We start from the raw sequence: 23,214 nt of genomic DNA, 5'->3' as shown, positions 1-23,214 counted from the left end.
CCATGGGTCTGTGCTGCAGTTTGCCCATCTGATAAACAAGGATAAACATAACCAGTACTATCTGAGAAAGGAGATCTGGCAGTAAACAGAATGTTATTGAAGAATGTTATTTTCAGAGATGCAGTTACTTGTCTCTGACAAATTAAAAAGGGAAATATCTGCAAAGCACAATGGGAAGAAAATACTTCAGGAGAGATTTTATCAGGAGTCTGTGGTAGTAGTCCTGGGGAGACAGTCTTCTGGTGCTCTGCAAAGTATTATATTTTAGATGATAGCATTCAGAGAGCCAATGTAGACATTTGTATGCATTGTGCCACAGACGGTGTGTTATTTAATCATGCTTTCCTCTAAGAGTCTGTGTTGTCTAATTCTCTGTCAGTAAATATGAAGCGTTTCTTTCAGATGAGGAGCGGGTTCAGCCTTCAGTGCTTGTGATAGGAGAGAAGATACAGTGACCATCTCCCTGTGCCTTCCCCAGGCTGATGCCAGCCTCTCTCACTCCGTGCTTTTCTCTGGACATTTTAATAATGAACCAAAGACAAGCACAGGAAATCGCCTACCAAATAGCCCAGTGCTCTTGCTCCCTGTGGCACACCTAGGAAACACCTCCTAGGGTCGTGTCCTGAGCAGGCTGAGCTGATGGTGGGAGCAGGTGACTGCAAATGAAGTACTCTGTCTCCTGCTGTCAGGCGTGTGGTGGACATTCTGTTATTGAAAGGAGTACTCATGCTTTGTAATGCAGATGTATCTCTCCTGGAGATGATCTGTAATGCATCAGAGAGGAACACACTGGGGGAGGTGTGGCCAAGGTACAAGACTCCTGCTGTTCCACACTTTTCCTTAACAAGGTAAGCTTCAGAGATTTACAGTCAAACAGAAGGTGAAGATGAACCTTTTGTAAATGGTAGCACTGCTTTGAAGCTGCAGGCTGAGCAGATGCTGCATGCACAGCCACTGCCCTCATGAGACGTGGGTTTTAATTCACCTCCGTTTATGTCATCTGTTGGCTGTGTGCTGCTGTGACACTGTAAAACACATTCAGCTCCCAAGGTGCCTGAGCACCAAATGAGCTTCTGCTGCAGCTCGTGCTGCTCATGTCTCGCTCATCCTGTCACAGGGTCTTGGGCAGTACAACAGTGGCCAGGCTGAGCCACACATTCCAAATCAGTCCCACAAAGCTTTCATCTGAGGAGAGTCTTGGCTATCTGTTCATGTTTTAACACCTCCTGCAGCACATGGTGTGGGGGTCATCAGGGAAGTTAACAACAAATTTTCAGAGGAAAGGAGCCTTTCTGGGGCTTCAGTTTTCTTTCCTGTGTGAGGGGAGCACTGACTATAGTGATGCCTCTTTGTGGAAACCCCCTTGCATGGGGGTTACCATGGAATTCTGAATGGTGAGCAGATGGCACACTCTGAGGACTTTGGTATGTTTGTGCTGGAGCTGGCATTGCAGGTGACAAAAGTAGGTCCTTAAGTAAAGTCGGGCTTGGCTCTAATACTTTGCTGAGTGCCAGCCAACTCCTTGGATGGAGAAGGAAAAACCTGGGGAGCAGGCAGGAAGGCAAGCTCGCTGATGGCCCTTGCAGAGGTCTTGTCATTTGAAGCCCAGAGCAGTGCACTGCAGAAATAAGTTGTCCAGCTCTAGGGTAAGTGTTAAGCCTGGAGACAGATGTGGTTGTGGGCACCCAAGGGGCTTCTCCTGTGGAACTGCATTAAGCATCTCCTGTGGGACTGCAGGGAGCCTGCAGAGGGGAGCTGGAGTGCCTCGTGGGCTCACTACAGCTATAGTGGCATAATTTGTAATTACTGCAGGACTCCTATGCTTTCCACTTGGCCTGTTGCCCCAGGGGTTTGTCTTGCATCTTTTGGGTTGAAAGACTGTTGCTCGTGAGTAGAAGCCTGCATCCAAAGCACCAGGCTTCTGAGTTCTGAATAAGAGAAGAAAGCCAAAGGCTCTCACTTTTGTACTTGTGGAGAACAGAACAATGATATTTTGTGGAATTGCCTCTAATTCTCCAGCGCCCATGACTCATTCAAAGGGCTAGTGAAAGGGTATCATGAGCTCATATTCCAGAGAAATGCTGCAGGGTGTCTCAGGCTGGCTGGAATAGAACTGTGACCCTCATCTCTAGGACCACAGTCCTCTACACTAGTTATGTTCCCCTGGACGAATCAGTGAGATGTAGGTAAACCTGAGCTAAGCACCATCCCTGTAGTCCTTGGCGTTTCCTTAGCAAAAGGAAGTTAACCAATGTAGTTTATTAAATGTCTTACCGTTCTTGTTCAGTCATGTTTATCCATAAGTGACCATCTACTTCCAATATGATTATACTGGAGGGAAATGGCAGAGTTTGATGCAGCAAGTTCTTTCAGCTGCTCAAAGCCTGGTCTAGGACTTGGTGCTTAACATGCTGCTGCAGTACAGACACATCCTTTAAGCATCAAGAAAGAGACATGGATTGGCTTTTTCTTTCTTCAAAAAATGACATTTTGAAGTAGGTTAAGTCTACTACTTTTCCACATTTTCTCAGAGAGAGATTTTTGTCTAGCTGGTGTACGTGCTTTCCATGAGAAATTATTTATGAGTTCCTCCATCCCTGGTCTAGTCTTCTTGATGTAACAATAGTAGATCTGGAGGAATGACCAAGGTTAGTTTTACGGTCTCACTTCAGATGTAGTGCCAAGTTATTCAGCGCTTCGTTTTGTTAGTGACTGAACCAAAAAGCGATTTATCTCAGCAATGTCCTTCAGATTATACCTATATACCATGATACCAATAAGGCATGCACCTGGTTGCTCCAGTCCCAGAAGAAATCAATGTTTCATTTCAAAGATGCCAGTTCTTTCCTCTCCTTCCTTCTGCCATTCTTATGAGGAAAAGCTGTTTTAGGGGACATGGGAAGAAATACAAAAGGTTTGTGGAAAAACCTCCTCTACTTCAGCTATACATTCTGTTCAATTATAAATCATAAAGAAAATCTCTGAGGGCACAGTTGTCAGGGCTTGAATGGTCAATATATGTGAATGAGAAGAGGCACACCCTTTGTTGTGGTCCCCTCCAGGGGATGGGCCTAGACTGCTGCAGTCCTGTAGGGATGTGTGCAGTGTGACCACAGCATCGCTGCCTTTACTGGGAAAATGCAAAGATGTAGCTTAGTTCCTTGCTCACAGCCAGTTATCTGTCCTGACACCAGTGTAATTATAATACATACTTTATTGCTTGTCAATATTTTAACCTTTCTGACACATTATCCCCTAGGGCAACTGAGCAGCCTTAATAATATAGCTGATAATTATCCTCCTGGTGAATAAAGTTATCACTAGGGTCCTGTATAAATCACATGGAAAACATGATGGATTTCAGTGGTTGGCCGTCACAAAAATGGGAAGAGGCACAGATTGTGACAGCTTAATGGAGAAGGTAATAAAACCAACAATAAAGTAATTTATAATATAGGCAATGATTTTCAGGCTTTTCTATTTGTTTTCATGCTAATAGAAGATAAATGTCATATTAGAAACAAGACCTGAAATTTCTATTAAAAATATTTGGGAAATGTCATTAAATACCAGCAATTCCATGTGCAAGAAGTGGCAGCATGAGTCTTAATTACCTGTCTTAATTACCTGTATGAGGTCCTTAGAACTAAAGTGTCCTTGTGGTCAGCAACTGCCCCTCACTTTTGTAAGGAGTGAGATGTGTGGTGCCTCAATGGGAGGAAGACTCTTGGCCACTGGTGGAAAGCAGGACAGCAATCCTGCCAGGGACCCTGAGTTGGGTACATGATGGCTGTTTCATAAGGCTGAAAGTTTCCTAAGAAATCCAAGCTGTTATTATAAGCAGAAAGCAAGACTTCAGCACAGATGTGAGAAAGCCCTGCAGCAGTACTGGAGTGGTGAGAAGGGGAGGGTGCAATACAGGGTGGACAAAGGTCTAAGACACACTCATTAGAAGCACATGAAGAACAGGGGTTGGAATTTAAAAGTTACCTGACAATATTACTGGTTAGTCCTCTGGATCACATGCCGTGAAAATGAATGTGTAAATCCTTCAACGTTTATACTCCACACTAACTAAAGGCTTGGGGGAGTGAATGAGCCGCAGTGGGACTCGAGTGAGCAGGAGTGTTCTGGGGAATGGCTGCAGCTCCCTGGGTGAGACCAGGGTAACGACCACCCAAGAGCAGTGCTCTGTGCTGAGCGGGTGCTGGGGGCTGAAGAGATGGAGGCTGGTGTGCTGCCTCCCAGCAGAGTGGGGTGCTGGTCCTAGCTGCTTGCAGAGACAGCACTGCCATGCGTGGGAGGGCAGGACCAGTTCTTCCCAGTGAGCAGCCTGACCTGGGCTGCCCAGGCTCTGGAGGGTGTCCTCAGCAGTGATTAGTGTGAGGATGTCTCTGGGATGCAGGCAGGGGAAGGAATGGGGAAGGGAGAGTGCTGGAAATTGTATTTGTGTCTGTGCTTAACATTCTTAGTTCATTCTCTTGCATTTCTTCTAAACAAGCACTTTGAGGTCTGAGCCCCGGTGCCTCTAATCTAGTGAGCACCTTATTGATCAAGTCTTGCCATTTGGTCCCCTGAGCTGCCTTGTGTTGCACAAAAGGGATAAATTACTCCTTATACTTTAAAGAGTAAGGATGTTTTTAGTGCATGTAGACCCATATGATAAATACAGAGGCACAGGTGGGATGAGAATAGCAAAAAGCAGAGGGATAATTAACAGCTGGAACAGCACAGACCAGTTCCCAAGCCCAAGCCCTGGAGGAACACAATACATTCATCATGCTGCTCTCTGGGCTGATGCTACAGCTCTGGGGTGTGAGGTATTGAATTACAGTCTCTAGAAAATATTGTTTGGGGAATGCTGAGGAGAGCTGGTAAACAATGTGCTGGAAGGTGACAGATATGTTTGCAGCTTCATATAGGGTTATCACAATAAAAAGAGCCATGAGGGGTTTTCCCATCTCTGCCTGCCTGTCGGGCCTGGCAGCAGGCAGGCTGCCAGCCTTCAATGGGGGATGGCAGACCCAGCAGCCAGTGGACTAACTTTCTTCTGATGCCTATTTTCTTTAAAATATTTCTTTGTTACTGTGTGAAAGTGATGAATCTTAAGCTTAATGAAGCAGCATCTGTGATTCAGCTGCTGTAGAAAACAACGTAAGAGGGCTCTTAACACCGGATTTGGAGCTAGTCTGGCCTGGACACCCCTTCTGGGCTCTCCTACCCTCAGGGTGGTCGTTATGGAGGACGGCACAGGGGCTCCCAGCTCAGAGCTGCTGCCACACCATCGGCACAACCAGTGCCACAGGAGCTGCACCTCAGTCACACAGAGGTGGGGAAGGTGAAGGCAGCTATAATCTGCCTTGTAAGATGCTTTCTTTTCTATCCCCTTTCTTCACAGGAAGTCACTCACAAGACTTTGGTCTAGGATGACATTTCATTCCTACAAACCTGTGACAAGTGACAGCAGTGTCCCCCAAGTGGAGCTCACGGCATGCTCAGGGGCTGCCTCCTCTGGAGTGTCCTGTTACCTCCTCAGTGGCCCGAGGGCAAGGCACACCCATCAGCCAGCAGTAAAGCACACACCAAGGTAAGGGAGTGGGAATACTGTGTTCTCTCTCAAATGGCACATTCTTCTGGCAGCACAAACTGGGTGCTTGGTTACTTCATTGATTGAATGGGAGACTTCCACAGCTGCAGTAACCAGAGGTGTATGTGCACAGGGGATAAACACGAAATTAATGGTCAGATTTTGTTTGTGTAATGATGAAAGGGGAAGTTTTAAGGTGATCTACTACCTGTTAAAAAAAACCCACAAAAATCAAAAAGAAAGAAAAAGTCACACAGAGTCTATTACATAGGAAAGTCTGCAACAACTTTATGCTGCTCCTAGTGGGATTTTCCTGCTCATGGAGTGAGTGGTCCTAGCAGTATCGGAGCACATGGATGTCTGGTAAGGATGCATCACATGCTTTTTGCAGAAGATGTGGCATTTAAGGTTATTCCATCCTTGCCAATGTGCCACCCCCATGGGTATGTGTGATAACAGGTATGGCAGTAGAAATACTGCTAAAGAAATCCTGACTGTATGGGAGGTCCTGCTCCAGAGAGCTCTGAGTCACCTGCTCCACTGGCTGCTGTTTGGCTTACAGCTCCTTGGTTTCTCATGGCAGTGGGGTGGGAGGGTGCAGGTGCCTGTCCAGGCTGCCTGGCTGCCAGAGAGGAGCTGTCACAGTGCAGAGCTGGGCACCCACACACCCATGGTACCTCAGCAGTGGGCAGCCAGGGTTATGTCAGGGGGCTGCAGTGGGGCAGCTTCTTCCCCTCCAGCACAAGCTGACTCCGGCAGGAGCAGTTACAGGCTCTGCTCCTGCTTCAGAGGAGTGCTGTGATTACAGGAGAAACATAAAGCCACAGAATCATCATCAAAACCTAAAGTAAAGAATTTGGTTCATAAAAAAGTGTCACCTGAACAAAGGGAAGAGTTATGGTTTTCCATTCTCCCTCTTGGAGTCCAGGGGAAATTGTGCCACTATAGAGGAAGCCTGAGGAACTGACAGTGATCAAGGCAGAGGATTTCACTGCCCCTGGAGAGACCCTTTCAGAGTTATTAGTTATATGTTTCTATTTAATGCACTGATTAGGGCCAGGACTTGTAGACAGCCCCTAACAGTGCATGTGAATTGGCTTAAGCATTATTATGTACAACCATCGTCAGCTCTGCTCCCCAGGAAGATTGATACACTGAGTGAATCTTTTCAAGCTGCTTCTGAAAAGATTCACGACACTGCAGTGAAAGTGGCTTCCAATGGGAACCTCTGTATACTGATGTCAGCATATATTTTATTCCCCCTGACTACAAGGGCTGGTTAGGTTATGAGCCTCTCACTGAAATGGACTGCATACAATTGCCAGATAATTGGTTCTTTTCCTTGTAGGCTGATGAAGTTATGATTCACCCTTTATTCCCCCAAGAGCAGCAGGCACAGTGCCATGGCTTGCTTATCTCTCATCCAGGTGCTCAGCCTTGCTTTCCTTTCCACCTGACATGTGTAGAGGGGATGCTCCAAGAGGAGAGGGCAGGAAGCAGCTGCTGAGCATGGATTTAACCCTGGGCTTGCTGCCTGAGGGGGGCTGCACAGGTTTGAAGGGTGCAGGTGCAAGCAGGCTGGGGATGGTGTGGCTGATTCAGCTGTGGAGTGATGCTGAAATCAGACTGCTGTGAGCCTTGGTCCTTGGCAGGTGCTGCATCCAGCTTCTGGTGTTTGTCCTTTGGACCATGTAGTTGTTTCTGCTGTGGCAGAAACGTGTTGTTTGTGCTGGTGCTGCTTATTGCAGGGGATGTGTGGAGCTCTTCAAATCTTGAGCTGACTGTATCTGGCTGCAGTTGAAGACTCAGGAAGCCTTGGGAAAGAGTGTGCCTCTTTCCCCCTTGCTGCCTCCCTGACTGATTTGATCTTACCAAGGGACAAGGGTGGATGGTGAAAATCTCCCAACTGAGCAGAGCAGTCACAGAGAAACACTGGATGTCCATCATCCTCCTTTGGCTTTGTTATCATTTGGATATTGACCCTCTCCCCAGCACAGATCCTGTCTCCTCTGCTAGACATCCTTGGTATGCAAAACTTGTCTCCTCTGTCCTGGTATTCTAAAGTTGGACTGAGAAGTGCTGGTGCTTGGAGCTGTCCTGTTGCTTGCTCCTCAACTCCTTGCAGGTTTGTACACCATCTTCACACAGTTTGAGAGGACACTGGGGGGGAAGTGGCACAGGATGGTGGGAATGCTGCTGCTGGGGAAGCTGTGCATGCCAGGGAGCAGAGGCTTCAGTGGCTGCTGCTGCTCTGCACTGCTGTTTGTGACTTCAAGTAATAAGCCTGCAGTGTGCCAGTTTGAAAGCTTATATTGTTAGTAATCCTGCCTAACAGCTCCTAAAAATAGATGTAACATTTTCAATAATACATAGAATGCATCATTAGCTGAGAAAGGCTAAGCTTGTCAAGTTAAGTAAAATCATATGTGTCATCGTGCTGTCCTGTCATCTTATCTGCAAAGAGCCCTTGCAGGTAAAATAGCAGAGAACACTTTACCTTTTTATAAAGACTGGGAAGGGGAACCGTGATGGATATAGCTACACTATATCTGCCCAGATGATTTGGCTTAACAGATACCAGCTTGACCAGCCTAGCTCAAAGTACAGTAAGTCAGATTCAGACCTGGTCAGAAGACCTCAGCCAACCCCTATAAAGCACAAATATACCCATATCACTGGCCAGTGAACTTGACCAATCATGTCTGTAAGCGCAGGGAATTTGAACACCCTATAAAAGAGACTTCCAGTCAATAAACAAGGCTTGTTGCCACATGATTCTCAGTGTGTGTATGTCAATAGCAACGGCTCCTCCACTCTTGCTCTGCACACCGAGTCCTTGATCATTTCCCTCTCCAAAAGACACTGCAAAGCAGAATGAGGTGGGGAGAGGGTCATCAAAACTGATGCAAGATAAATGTGTTTTGGCTGACTTGGGCAAGATCCAGTACAAAAGGGGACATGGGAGAAGACACAGCACTATTCAGGGGATGTAATGTCCTGGCAGCACACCACCACACATGGGGTGTGTGTGTTGGATGGGTTATGTGATGGTGTGTTTAGGAGGTTTTTCCTAGATACACTGGCTAAAGAGAAATTGGCCTCTGAAAGGCACTGGTTACTTCTAAGCAAAGAAATCTACTTTAGGAACTTAGACCTTCTGCAAACTGCTGTCCAAACATTGCTCTTCTTTCTTCTCCTGGAAACTTCTCACAGCCAGGGGAACACGCACCAACATCTTTGCTACCAGGTGGCAAGTTGTCGCCATTCACTTTGTCACAGCAAGATGCCTCATTTTCAGTATTATCAATCACTTTCTTGACATCACCCACAAAGTATTTCACTTGCTTTTCTCTGTTCATGCACAATGAACAAGGAAATCCCTTTCAGGAAGACCAACGGAGTCCTGATCTCAGACCACTTCCCAGTGAGTACACCAAGGACGTTTTGATTAAAGAGGGAACCTCATTATTTTCCTTTCCCCCTAAGGATGATGTTTGATGGTACAGCAAGCGCTGTTGACAATGTTAAAGTGCAATAAACAGAGAGCTGTGGCTCTGCATGAGGGGGTGCACATTAATCCTTGTTTGGAGAGTGTGTGATTGGCAGACTCAGTTCTTTTAGGATCTGTCTGATTGAAAATGCTTTATATTTCTTTAGTTTTGACTTGTCTACTTTTCTTGGCATGCTGTGCTGGCAGGACTGTCCAAGACTGCTGGCACCTTCTCAAGACATTTCCCCAAAATGTGTCAGGCACCTGAAAGCTGAGTGTGCTTGCTACTATCCCTGCTAAGGCGTCCTCCTTGTGCTGCCAGTGTTCAATGCTCTGGAATATAAAACATGGAAATAATTAAGTAGATTAATTAGCTAATGTTTGCACAGGACCTGGAAAATATAAAGAACTATATAATTGCTAAGTACAATAGATTAATTAGTTAATGTTTACCCAGTGCTTTGTAAATGCAAAGGCATCACGGCAGTGCTTACTGTTCTAATTAATTAAGTTTTCACTCTGCGGTGCCCTGCTCCAGTTCTGAGGTAGGACTGTGGTCTCCTGTTCCCTGGCAGCTGTGAGCTCCCTCCCGGCCCTGTGTGCCCAGGAGTGAGGCTGTGTATGGAGGAGTGCCAAAGCCGAGCTTGGTCTCAGCCGCTGATGCTCCGGGGAGTAAATGGCAGAGGGAACAATGTTACTTTGCTGAGCGTGTGAGGAGCATTTCATACCCAGGCAGCGCTGAGCAAATTTGTGCTGCGGGGCCAGGGTCTGACCCTGCATTGCTGCATCCTTCCTGAGGGACTGAGAAGTTCCAGTGCCTGTTCCTGTAGCTCAGTGGGAGGAAGCTCAAGAATGTGCTGGAGAGATGCAGGTCCAGCGGGTGCTGGGAGCTGGGAGTTAAGGCAGGCTGCAATGACTGCCTTTGACAGTTCTTCATCTGCCACAGAGCAGCGCCTCTGCCATCTGCCATCACTTCACACTCGGAGATGGGCTCCCGGTGCCTTCCCCCACTCTGTTCATCTCTCTTTTTGCTCTGTGGTCTTTGCAGAGAAAAGAGATGCATGAAGAATGGGAGGCTGATAGGAAGGGAATGGGAAGTGAGTGCAGTCCTTCCCTGAGTGGCAGCCAGGACCTCACAGCTGGCACTGGGGAACTGCTGCCTGCAGTTCATGCCCTCCCTTCACAGGGAGCTCTGCTGGCCTGGCCACAGGCTCAAAACTGACTGACAGGGTGCAGAGGAAAGAGCCAAGAGGAGCTTGGTCCATCTGCTGAGGAAGCAGGTCTGCCTTCAGCTGCTTGTGCAGGTGCTTGGAGGACTGTGACTGGATGCAAGCTTGGGCAGCTGTCCTTGCCACAGGCGGGGCTGTGCTCGTTCATGGACTCTGCTTACAGGACCACGAGGTTTTCTGTCATCAACTCCTTGGTGAAAACAGGCTTTGTGAAATAGCTGGGAGGTAAAAGCACAGAACTTGCCTATTGGCTCTACCTTTGATTTATTTCAAAATGTTTTTCCTCAGGTTCAGTGGGTAGGGGTGTGGAGGAAAACATGGAGGGAAGCAGAATTCGAGGCATGGGAGCCTGGAGCATGCAGGCAGTCCCAGTCCTGCTGCCCTGGGAATGCTCTGTAATGCCTGCATGCCAGGCAAGAGGGAGTGACTTCAAAGAACGTCTTTATTAGGGTACACTGCTTAGCATCAAAGAAATGTCAGAGCTGCTCTACACTGACTCTGCCTGCGGCACTAAACTAGCCTGTCATTCAGCAGTCTGAGTACAAACCACAACTGCTGACAGGGTCCTAGAAAAATTTATTTTTCCACATCTAATTGCCCTTTTTGCTTTGTAAACATAAAGGTTGAAGCTTAAACTCTGACAGCTCCAGTAGCCTTTTGCTTAACTCCTTAAAAAAATGACATTCAGCATGTTAAGTTTTGCTTTTACTGCAGCTGAAATCTCACAAAATCTGCACAACATTTTTTTAAAGATCATTGAAGCATTTCAGCACTCACTTTGGGAAAAACCCTTCAGCTCACAAAAAGACAAAAGGTGGTGCCTGAAGAGTCAAGACCTTTCCCCATAGCAATTCAGGATAAAAATGCTTGACCAAATGAGGCAGAGCAAGCAATCAGCATTCCACCTTTCCTTGGGAGCAGATTAAAGAATGCCTATCTGCTTTTGTTATTGTTCCAGAAAGAAATGAAAGACCAAAGACAGGAGAAAAAGAAAAGCAACAGTTAAAATGCAAAATTGGATGTATCATGGCAGCCTGAAAACTTCCAATTCAGTTTCTTCAGTGAAGTGGGTTCTCTGCCCTGGAGGAGGGTTTCCCGAAGTGGCTGGATGCACTGTTCCCCAGACTCACACTGCCCCCTCTGAAAGCATTGTGCCTGCAGGAGCCGCCTCCGGGTCAGGGCTCTGAGCTGCTCCTGCTGCAGTCCTTCACCTTTAGAGATGCACGTCCTCAGTCACTTCAACCGCAGAGATGTGGTTTTGTAGCCACAGCTCTCAAAGAAAGATCCTCTGTTTTTGTAGGATGTGCTGCCCATTGCCTCCATCTGACATTAAAATGGAGTGTTGCATCACCATTGCTGTTCCTGCAGAGACCCTCCTGGCCTGGGCTCTGCTTCCATCTGCCCACAGGAGATGAGGACCAGACTGCCCTGGCCCCAGCCTCCAGACCTGCATGGCACAGACACTGTGCTTGTCCCTGTCCCTGCAGCCAGCCTGGCCTGCACCCAACTACTCCCCGTTTATGGATCTGTGTTTGTGAACAAGTGACAGGGTGCTCAGCATTGTCCTGAGTGTTAGATTCTCCCTAAGTGGCAGCTCTAACTGGCCGTGGGTGTGAGCTGGGGAAAGAGGGACTTTTCCTTCCTGTCCTCCCTGGCACTCTTTCTCTTTTGCTGTGATCCATGAGGGTGTTCTGTGTTCCTGGAGCTAGCCATTCATCTTACTCAAATGCAACGTGCTTTCTATTTCCCTAAGTATTGGGTGTATTGACTGTGTCTTAGCCAAGATCTGCACACAGGATTCATGTTTGCTGGTGGAAGGCTGCAGGTGTGATCCAACACCGTGTGTTTTATGGCACCTGTGTTGCTGCACTACTCGGAATGCTGAAGCTGTCTGAAACTAGGCTGTTTTGGAAACATTTAAAGCTTCTTACATACACAACAGAAATGAAGAAAAATCCTCAAAATATCTTTTAAACCAGTCCTTTGATTCAAACTGCAAACCTGAAATGAAAAGTGAAAGAGACGTTTCGGGACGATCTATGTCTGTTAAGGATCCCAGATGTCATCAATAGGAAACAACAATGATGGGCAAATTCTACATTTCCTGTGCAGAGCTGAGCACAGGCAAGGCTGTGCTTTGTGCTGCTCAAGGAATAGCTGTTATACCATTAGAGCAAATAATGTCTCTGTTAAGGTTTTAATCTTTTTTATCTTCCAGTTTGCCCAAAATTAAATTTCATGTTGTTTGAGTGTGGCTTTCAAAAAGGCATTCAAAGATGACAGTTTTGCAGCAGGCCAGGTCCAGAGAATGGAATGGAGCTGGGGAAGGGGCTGGAGCACCAGTCTGAGGAGCAGCTGGGAGAGCTCAGCCTGGAGAAAAGGAGGCTCAGAGGGGACCTTCTTGCTCTGCACAACTCCCTGACAGGAGGGGACAGCCGGGTAGTGATTGGGCTCTTCTCCCAGGTAACAAGTGACAGGAGAAGAGAAAATGGCCTCAAGTTGTGCCAGGGGAGGTTTAAATGGGAATAGGAAATTAAAAAAAATTCTTCCCAGAGAGGGTTGTTCACCTCCTTACAGTGATAAGTCAACGTCCCTGGAGGGATTCAAAAGATGTATGGATATGGCACCTGGGGGCAAGGGTTACTGATGGTCTTGGCAGTGCCAGGGGAATGGTTAGACCTGATGGTCTTAGAAGTCTTTTCCAACCTCAGTGATTCTGTGACTCTGTGACCCCAAGTAGAATGTCACAGTAACCAGTAGTAGTGTATTGTTCCTTGGCATTCAGTATTTAGCTCAGTAAGGAAGCGACAAATTCATTATGGATTTAAGTCTTTTCAGGGAGAACTGTCGTGAGGTCAGTTCCCCAATATGTCTGGAGTATCTACATCCACAACAGCTGTTCCTGGGATAAAAAGGTTCTGGAAAGAGATAAACACAGAAAATGTGTTTGAACAGGAGATGTCATGGCTTAACCCCAGCCAACAACTCAGTCCCACACAACTGTTTGCTCACCCTCCCCCCTCAGAGGGATGGGAAGGAGAATCAGGAAAAAGTGTATTTTTCTGTATTGAAAAATTGATTGAAAAAGATTGAAACAAGAAGAGTGCAATAATTAAAGTAAAATATTGCTACTTCTATCCTGGAGTTCTGTAGAGTAGACTTTGGCCTCTTCGGGGATCTACTGTCAGTGTCATTTCCATGGAACATTTTCCATACTTTCCCAGAGAAAAAAATTAACCAAGGGTTCATGAGCTGAGATAGGAACCAGGAGAAAACTCTTCAAGGGCAAAACAGGCTCAACTTAGAGGTACAAAGTAAGATGTGTAGGTGCAAGTGGAGGAACCTTGTGTAGATACTGTCTGGTTATCACTGGACCACATCACTCTCCTCTTTCATTAGTTTTGTTTTGGTTACCCACTCTTGTTGTACTTCTCCCTCAGTCCATCAGACACTTCATTTCTCTCTTGCAGGGCTCAGCTGATAGGCATTTTTGCTCTTCACCAGACAGCTTGTGTTCTCGTCAGCTGCCAGCCAGCTGATCGTGATTAGATTGTGGTTGTGATAGTGATTTCCTGTCTTTCAGGCCTGAACAGATGGTGTGCTGCTCCCAGTCCAAGGTTTGACTTTCAAAGTGTTTTGTGGCTTGGCCAAATGGCAGTTGTGGAATCTGCATACATGAAGCTTCTCAAGGAGACCCTTGTAAAGGAGAGGAGCAACTGTGTCCTCTCAGGACCTTGCAAAGCTATACCCACTTCAGAAGAGTGCTGGGATGCTTTAGTTTGTTGGATGCAGTCCTTCAAACTACACTCCTGTTCCCCAGCTTAGAACTCTGCTGCTGATACACTCTCAGTATCATATTTAGGCTTGATGTTTTAGAGAGCAACTAGTGTTTTATCTGGTAGGAGATGCTACTTTTGAATTTTATGTTACAGGATCAATAAGGAGCAAGGGAATGGAGGCCCATATGATAAGCCTGATAATGGATTTGCTCCCAGGATTTCCAGATGTCCTTCTTCTTGGGACAGTTTTCCATTCTAACATAACAGGTTTTCCTATCTAGCTGCTGTATGGGTAACACGATGTGGCTTCTTCTGTAGATGTTGTATTCAGGCTTGCATCAGTGACAGGAGCCCCCCATGCCTGAGGGGCCAAGGAAATGGGAGAGTCTGGTGGTGATGGAGCTGTCAGGAAGGGGCTCCCCACACAGTTCAGCAGACTTGGCAGCATTCTGACTGCTGCGTGGAGATCCGTGAAATGAATGATCATCAAACGTGGCCACTGCCTGCCAAAAAATAACATTTCTCCTGCACCTCATCCTGTAACAAAACAGCTCCTTCACGTAAAATAATAAGCTTTCATCTCTTCATTTATTGCATTGCATGGGAACAACTGGCAGCTTGCTCACGTGTGCCAATTTATTAACTAAATCTCATTTACTAACTGGGAACAAATTCTTTTTTCTTGTAGCTGCTGAATACAAATGAGGTTGGGCTTCAGAGCTGCCCAGATGCCAGGAAGCTTCCTTGGCCCATTTGTCCCTGTGTTAATGACAGTTTCACTCTGCCTGTAAAAAACTTCTCATCTGATGGGCTCTGCTATACATGAGAGGGTTGCTGAGCCTCAGGCTAACGAATGCTTACACAGGAGGAAGACCAGGCTCAGAGACCTTTCTCTGGTCTGAGAGAGAGACCTTTCTCTGGTCTGCTGAGCTGCAAGAGGTCTGTTCTAACACAGAGGAACACCTCCCCAGCACTGGCAATCGTTTCTTCCAAACTGTGTGCCCTGCCCAAGTGACAAAGAGAGAGGGGCCAGCCTTGGAGCCACTTCCAAAAGGCAGCATCAGCTGTGGTGTGTGCCCCATGCTGACACACATCTCCGTAGTGACACGGCACTGGAAAGAATGATGTTCTGAGAGCTGTAGGGGGCGGGGTACAGCAAGGCTTGCACGCCTCTGTCAAGGGCAGTCCTACCCACTGCCTGCCACAGCAGTGGAGCTCCTGTCCTCAGGACAGGCCAAGGGACAGCCAGGACAGGCAGAACCCAGCTGGAGACTGAGGGGGAAGGGGCATCTTTTAGCAAGTTTCCATCCTTGCAGGGCTTGATGGAGTGCCCAGACTGTTCACTTTCCTGAGCTCTTCCTCTAGCTCTCCTATAGGTAATTTTCCCTGGGTACATCCTCTCAGCTCAGCATGTCCAGCTGCTCCCTGGGGGAGTATCTTGGACACCCACTACACTCACCAGTCCTGTGCCTACGTGCAGTCCCCAAACAGTGGGTAAAGTGACCTTCCTAAAGCAGCCTGTCACTCCCTGCTCAGGACAGGGTCACTGTGCTGGCAGCTCACTCTCTGCCAGGAGACAGTCTCTGTGCAGAATATGGTGGTGCCTTTCAACAGAGACTTTGGCAGGAGGTAAACAGGTTGAGTTTTGAAATCTCTGGGAAGGGCCAGTCTGTGACTAGTGTTTGCTTCTTCTTCATACGTGTCTCCAGGTAAAATGGTTTTTCCTAAGCAGGAAAAATAACAAAAAAGATAACTCTTTTAAAACTGTTTATCTGGGAGTCCAGATTGTCAAGCTTTATGCTGCTAGATAAATCAAACTAACTAACTCAGAGTTAATGTGTCTGACCATAAAGTGGATTCAATAAGTGTAAAACAAAACTAATTGGTTTGCTTCCATACAAATTTAATCATACTATAAAGTGTGATCAATGCAAATAAAAAGCATTGTGTAGGTTAATTATCAAGAATCTATAAAGGAAAAAAAGTGCTTTATTTCAGGAATTGAAAACTGTGTGGGTTTCCATCTCTGTACTGATCATCCCATGATGCAGACCCAGTCCAAATGTGCTGGTGTCTGTGTCATGTGCTGTGCGTGTCACAAGTAACTTGTCTCTCTGGCTTCCTAGTTTCTGTAATTATATGGCTTGAAGCTGTCGCTGGGGTGACACATGACTCCTGGGGACGCTGTGCTTCAGCACCAACCAGGTGAAACACGTGGAGCACAACCCCTGTCAGTGATCCTCATCTGTGCAGGGTCTGCCATGGCAAAAAGGACACCTGGCACCTCCCAGAGACCCAAACACAGATCCTGTCCTGCAGCTGATGCCAGGCATGGGCTGCATGCAGAGCACCAGGACTTCTGCTGCTTGGGTCCTGCTGCACACCTTCCCTTCCCTTCCCTTCCCTTCCCTTCCCTTCCCTTCCCTTCCCTTCCCTTCCCTTCCCTTCCCTTCCCTTCCCTTCCCTTCCCTTCCCTTCCCTTCCCTTCCCTTCCCTTCCCTTCCCTTCCCTTCCCTTCCCTTCCCTTCCCTTCCCTTCCCTTCCCTTCCCTTCCTTCCCTTCCCTTCCCTTCCCTTCCCTTCCCTTCCCTTCCCTTCCCTTCCCTTCCCTTCCTTTCCCACCAGGAAGTCCCTGTGTGTCCTTTCCGATGAGAGCCCCCTTCTCAGGGCAGCAATCTGGTGAAATGAGAGGAGGCTACCAGGAACAAGTTACTGCTCTGCCACAGCATCCTGACAGCGGGTCAAAGCAAACAGGACCCAATCACCAAACTAAAACCTTTTTAATAAATCCATTGCAGAGCCTGCTGTGAGAGGCTGTCATGGACTGTGGTGATGACTGGAGTGTGGCTGGGGTTGCTGTAATTGCTGCTTATGCAAACCCTGCTACCTCTCTCCCATCTGTGGAGTAGAAGGAGCTCTTTGTTCTGCTGCTTGTGCTCTGTGGGGCTGGTGCTGCCAGGAGCTGGCAGGGGCTGTGGGCTGAGGGGCAGCACTGCCCAGAGGTGTGGTGGGCAGCAGGAGAGGAGTGGGTAGCCCCACAGAGGCTCCTTGGGCAGCACCTCTGCTCTCTCCAGCTGCAGCCACATCCCAAAGGTTCTGCAGCACTCACCCATGGTGTCTGTGCCCCTGGAGCAGGGTGCAGAGGTTCTCAGTGTGCTGACAGAGCCTGGACTCACATCCAGCCTTGTCCCACAGGCTGGCATAGGGTCGGGCAGTTGCTGGAGCCTGGAAGGAAAGTGTAAAAGAGTATAAGGAGGCAAATGGCTCCTTGTGAGTGGAACAGACTCCCAGCAAGGGAGCTGCTCTGCCAGGAGCAAAGCCTGTTCACTTCTGGAGCTGCTCCTCCACCACTTTCCCAGGCTGATGTTGTGGGTTTTTTGAGTGTTGCTCTCAGACTTTCTTTAATCTCCACGGTCAATGACTGCTTATGGGTTTTTGCTTTGCTTTATAAGCTCAGTGATATTTGGGAAAGCATCTGGATCCCCTCCATGAGCTCTGACAGATTACAAGGGCTGCACTTAACTGAGTTCACAGTGTTCCACCGTGTCAGCCACACAGCAGCAGTGCTGCGGAGATGTGCCTTGGCATAGCAGAGGATAAAAACTATGGCAGGGATGGAAGATAAGTGGCAATAAAAAGTAAAATGTGGAGTGTCTGCCCTTTAAAATATATTAGGCAGTTTATAAATAAGCTCTATGTTTTTAGGATGAATGCAGAATTGTTCAGTCCCTGAAGAATCTGACCTTGAAGAGAAGAAATGCTGTGACCAGCTTTCAAAATGTTCTCAGAATGATCAGACAGGACAATTGCTCTTGCTTGTTATTTCAGCAGTAGGTGGTGTGTTTGGCTGGTGTGGTTTGGAAAGAGACTTGAGCTCCAGCCTCCTCTTCCTCTCAGGTAACTTCAGTGTGCAGTGAGAGGCAGAGAACTTGAGGGTAAATTTACCAAGCGTCTGGTGAGATTTCCAGGGATGCGTCACTCCTGGCAGTTGGGGCAATCTTGGCTGGGTGACTCGTGTGCTGGTTCTGACAGCCAAGCTCTGAGGGTGTGAAGCTGAACCAGACAGAAGTGCACAGCCTGGTTCTCACCACCTCTCTTGGCACCCATGTGCTGCAAAGCTCCTGCCTGCTGAGCTGAGCTGTGCGGGTCTGCCATACCAGCAGAGCTGCTGCCTGCACCCTCCTTCTGGCAGAGCAGGATGTGGGTGCCTGAGCTGCTCTGTACCTCTTGTCCAAGGGTGGTTGGACATGTATCTCCTACATCTCACAGCAGTGTAGCAACCTCTTTGAGGTGGGGACGACTTTCTACTGATACTGGAGCTGTTCCCCTTTGTGTTAGGTACTTAGCTTTTGTGAGGGGTGAAGTAGCAAGCTCATGAGTAGGAGACTCTGTAGGCAGAGGTGGGATTTGGCTTTTGCTCTGGTAAATGCTGAGGAGTCAAATGCTTTGGACAGATAGAGGTTCTGGCCCAAACTGGACAAGGCTGCTGCTAATTTGGGATTCTTCTGCTTTCAGGCAGCCTGGAGTGACATCCAAGTCTTGTCTTCTGCTGCAGTAGCCCAGTCTTGAATGAATACCATCCTACTAGCCTCTGTTTGGGCAATATGGAAAACAGTGTCCCTGCAGGTTCTTTTAGGGGTACTGTACTGACTGAGCAGAGCAGTGAGGTGAACCATAGCCTCCTAATTTTAAATCTGTTCTTAGATAAATTAGAGGTGATTCCCTGTGTGGAGGAAAACCCAGCAAATTGATCCCTGCGTCTCCTGATGCAGGGAGCCAGAAGCCCCTTGTGCTCTGGGCTCTGGCCGAGAAAATGTAAACAAACTACAGTTTTATGTCTGACCGAGGAGACGTAAACCAAGCATGTATTGTAGCCTTTTAAATATTTTGACATTTTACAATCCATCAAGGCCTTTAATTGTATTTTGAGTGAGTTGTTCTATATGTAAATACCAGTTAATGTTGAAATTGTTTATAGCCAAATTGTCTGTTTATGCAAATTGTGTTCCAAGATCACAGAGCTTCTATTGTACAATAAACATGTCTGTTTTATTTAACGTTGGAAATGTTTCCTTTGGCTGCTGTAGCTCTTCAGCGCTGCTAGTGTGGGGGCGAGTGCCAGCCTCCCCGTGGGGCAGAGAGATGTGATGGCTGCTCCAAGAGCTCCTGCTGTGGATCTGACTCCCTGAAGCTGCTCCCCTGGGATGGTGTTTGAATTGCTTTTCTGCCTGCATAGTCCACGGGCTGTGGTATCCTCCACAAACCTTGGGAAACCCAGTGGATCCCTCTACTCTGTCCAGCCTGGGGTGCAGAGAGATCCCCCAGAGGTGCAGATGCTGCTCTGCGAGGGGAGGAATCCCACACACTCTGGCATTCCTCAGTCTGGCCCGTGTTAATTTGACGTTTCGGTGCAGAAGATGGCCAGCATTAAAACCCAAACTGCTCCTGCTGGCTGTGAAGCGCAGAGAAATCAGCATGCTGCTGCCGCCTGCGCTGCGCCCAGGCAGTAATCGAGATCACCACCCCGAGATAAATCTCTTCCTGCCATCGCACAGACGAGAGAAGCACTTACTGTGGGCTTTGCCTCCGGGTTTATTATCACGGGGAAACACATGCAAATTGATGGCGCACCCCGATAGAGATCAGCGGCTCTGGAGCGTTTGCAGGCTGCGGTTCGGACGCGCTCGGGTGTCCCCGATCCGGCGAGGAGCGAGTTCAGCCTTTGCCTGCAGAGCTCCCACCGCCTCCCAGCTGGCCTCGGTGCCCAGGCCACGCTCCTTTCCCCCTGGATTTGTCACTCTAATGGCACTGTTGATCTGGCCTTTGTGTTTGCCTAATGTCAGCATTCCTCGAGGAATGTTGGAGAACACTAGCAGCTGCGCGGCCTGAAGGTGGGCTCCCCGTATTATTTCTTCATTAATATTTGTTGTTCATAAATATATATTCACTCCTATTTATCACAAGAACGCCGATTACAAGCCATAAATTCTAACTGTGGGGAATATTTCAGTCCAGTTTTATTAAAAAGTGATTTTTAAAAATGTTGCCGAGGCTTTTAGCCAGTTATGTGCTACTAAATATTTAAATCTGTATCTCTTGCGGCATGCTGAATTACAGCAAGGGGATATTTAATGTTCCCATTTCTCCAGCATAAATCTGTGAAAGATTGACTGGAAGAAAAATACAGTCAGGAGCAGCCCACGTACTTGCAGAATGCTCTCTCATACCATGCACCCACTCACACATCCCTGCCACTGGCAGCAAACCAGCCTGGGGGCAGTGATTACCCCCACAGTCACTCTGCAGTCACCCTGCGGGCTGAGCTGGGCTGGGGGTCTGTGCTGGGGTCTCTGAGTTGGAGGCTTTGTGCTGGATGCTGTGGTCTGGGGGCTCTGTGCTGGGGGCTCTGTGCTGAATGCTCTGGTCCGGGGGCTCAGGGCTGGGGGTTCTGTGCTGGGGGCTCAGGGCTGGGTGCTCTGGTCTGGGGTCTCTGTATTGGGGTCTCTGTGCTGGGTGCTCTGGTCTGGGGGCTCTTTGCCAGGAGCTGTGCTGGGGCTCAGGGCCAGGGGACGTGGCAGAAGCATCTCAGTGTCTGGCCATCCTGGTGTGCACAGGGCTGCTGTCAGGGCCAGGAGCTATGGGCGCCGGGAGGGCTGTTACCCGCCAATTACACTGTGGGTTTATTGTTCGACCGTGTGCCTGGTTTACGATATGAAAAGCTTTCGACAGTTAAATGGTACTAATATTAACCTCTCCCTCATGGGCTCTAACAGTCTCCACCATTAAAAGTGTGATTAACAAATTAAGTCATCTGGAAGGGATTGGCATGTGGTGTTAAACAATGGTATAATGAATTTTTTAATGAAATCTGAACCCCTGGCTGCATGGAGAGAGGAAGCCCTGTTGCTCTTGCATGATAGCTATGGCAGCAGCTAAATGTGGTGGGAGGACTGAGCCCTGGTATGGTGCTGGTTTGCAGGTTCTTGGGGTGAGGAGGAGGCAGATCAGGACAGCACTGAGGCTGGAGAGGCAGACAGGCTGCCTGGGCCTGCCTGAGGCTCTGGGGTTTCTCGTGGTGCTCACTGAGCCCAAGGCTCTCTCCTGCTGCAGGGGCACAAGCTGGCTGCTGCTCAGCTTTGTGGCTCTATATAGTGCTTGTAACAGCGCAGGTTAAGAAAATGGCTATTGAGGAGGCTGCAGTGATGGAGAATCTGCTCTTGTCTGGGGTGGACATATGGATGCCCCAAGCACAACCCTTGTGGGCACGTGGATGGCAAGCACTGCGACTTCTGACGTGGGGCCAGCCTGGAGTGAGGCTCTCCTGGAGTCCTCTAACCTGCTGGTGCTAACCACTCAGCACACTATACATAGCAATTCCATTCTGATGTGGAAAAGCTTTAAAGCACACACACCTGCTGGCAGGTGACTCTAAAAAGCTGTTATTTGCTTCTGAAAAGCAATCCAAGATTGCACCTTAAACAGCCTGTTTGGGAATAAGTAGGGGCTGGCGGTTCCCTCCCAGTTTCTCCTTCTTCTTTCCCCTCTTCTTTTGCTTTCATTTCCTGACCAGTTCATGGTCTGTGGTGGGGCTCAGAAGCTGAACCACCATGAGGAGCAACCCCTGCTCTTGTCCCCTCCAACTGTCTCCAGCTCTGGCTCTACAGTGTCCCAGGTATTGCCAGCATGGGGAGAACGAGGCTGTGGAAAACACGCACTGCCAAACCAACCTTCCTGACCGAGGAAAAGAATCTGACAACTTCTCTTCCCCGCTGGAAACAGACCGGGGGGCTGTGAAGCCGAGGGTGGAGACCCCTCTGCACAGGGGCCGTGCTGGGCAGTGAGGCAGGGCTGGGTCTGAGGCCAGGGGTGCTGGAGAAGGAGCTGTGTGCCTGGGACAGCACACACAGGCTGCCCACCTGCGCTTCCTGCCTGTGTCCCATGTCCTGGCAGCACGAGCGAGGGATGGATGGCACAGCCTCTGCAGAGGGGCTGCTGTGCTCCAAGAGCTGATGCTGTTGGAGACAACAGAGGGCCAGAGGCTACTCCAACCTTGAAGGAGTCACTGTTTGAGTGCTGGAAGAGCCACGTGCTGCGCTTCAATGAAGGCAACGAGAATATTCATATTGTGATTTATTCCGTTCTGTTTCTCCATTGATTTTAATTAAGTTCACTCTCTCCTGCCAAGCCTGGGGAGCACAAGCAAAAATTGAAAATGCTGATAGTCAGCTTGCTTTGCACTTGAGTCTTCCCAGCCTTCCAGAGAGCAGAGGGAAGGGGGCCTGCACCACCACAAGGGCATTTCCAGTGCTTTGCTGGTCCCCAAATAATAAACATAAAATTAAAATCCTGTTAGGAGAGTCACAAAAGCTATTATAGCTCAGCAGCTGATATTGACTATGATCAAATCTTTTATGTGATTCACAGCATTCTGGGCTGCTCACGTTCACACCTTGATCATGTTAGCTCTGGCTTGATGGGGTTTTTTTCTCCCACACTGAAACAAAGCAAAAAGAATGACAAAAAAGAAATCCAATCTAATCCTGCTGTATCAGTTTGTGTCATACTTTTGTGAGGAGCAGCAGTGTCTGGTGCTGCTGTGTGGCCTCTAAAGACAGGGTCCTCCTGGGAACAAGTGCTTACTCTGGCAGTGGATGTGCCATCCCTGTCCTACACAGCACTGGGGCTGCTGGCCTGGAAAACCCTATGAGGGCCCTGGGCAGCAAGGGTGTCATTGCCTACATTGTGTCCATTGCTTAGGGCAGACCAGTGATGATGCTGCTGTCCAGGGGAGTGGCAAGGATGCTCTGTAGGGCCCCTTTCATGGATCATGGGTGAGGCTGTACTTCTGCAGCCTACAACTTTTAAATAATCTTTGCAAGTCTCTTGAATATTACAGGCAAAAAAAAAAGTGGTCCCCAAAAGTTACAGTTCTTTAATCAGAAGCTGATTTAAAGAACCCGAGTTATACAGTTATCTATCTTCATTATATTTTTCAAAAGTTAAACTCATTCTTCATATTAGATAGGGTGATAAAATGGTAAGGGTACCTCTTATTCAACTCTAATTTTAGGTAATATGGCCATCAAATTAGACATGAAGAACTAGGAGACCTCAGCAAAAATTCTGAAGG

At 48.1% G+C, this 23,214-nt stretch overlaps 2 long non-coding RNA genes across 2 annotated transcripts in view; both read left to right on the top strand.

Moving 5' to 3' along the window:
- Positions 1–23,214, top strand: part of LOC136368044 (uncharacterized) — a 229,319-nt gene that overhangs the window by 46,814 nt on the left and 159,291 nt on the right. The gene's annotated exons all lie outside the window — the stretch shown is intronic.
- Positions 766–23,214, top strand: part of LOC136367802 (uncharacterized) — a 32,834-nt gene continuing 10,385 nt past the window's right edge. The window contains exons 1-2 of the long non-coding RNA XR_010744739.1: positions 766–848; positions 5,399–5,587. This is a non-coding gene — a long non-coding RNA (uncharacterized lncRNA). The remainder of the gene's footprint in view (positions 849–5,398; positions 5,588–23,214) is intronic.

Source organism: Sylvia atricapilla, chromosome 15, assembly GCF_009819655.1.
Source record: "Sylvia atricapilla isolate bSylAtr1 chromosome 15, bSylAtr1.pri, whole genome shotgun sequence".
Lineage (NCBI taxonomy): Eukaryota > Metazoa > Chordata > Aves > Passeriformes > Sylviidae > Sylvia > Sylvia atricapilla.
This window is presented reverse-complemented; position numbering and strand designations above follow the sequence as displayed.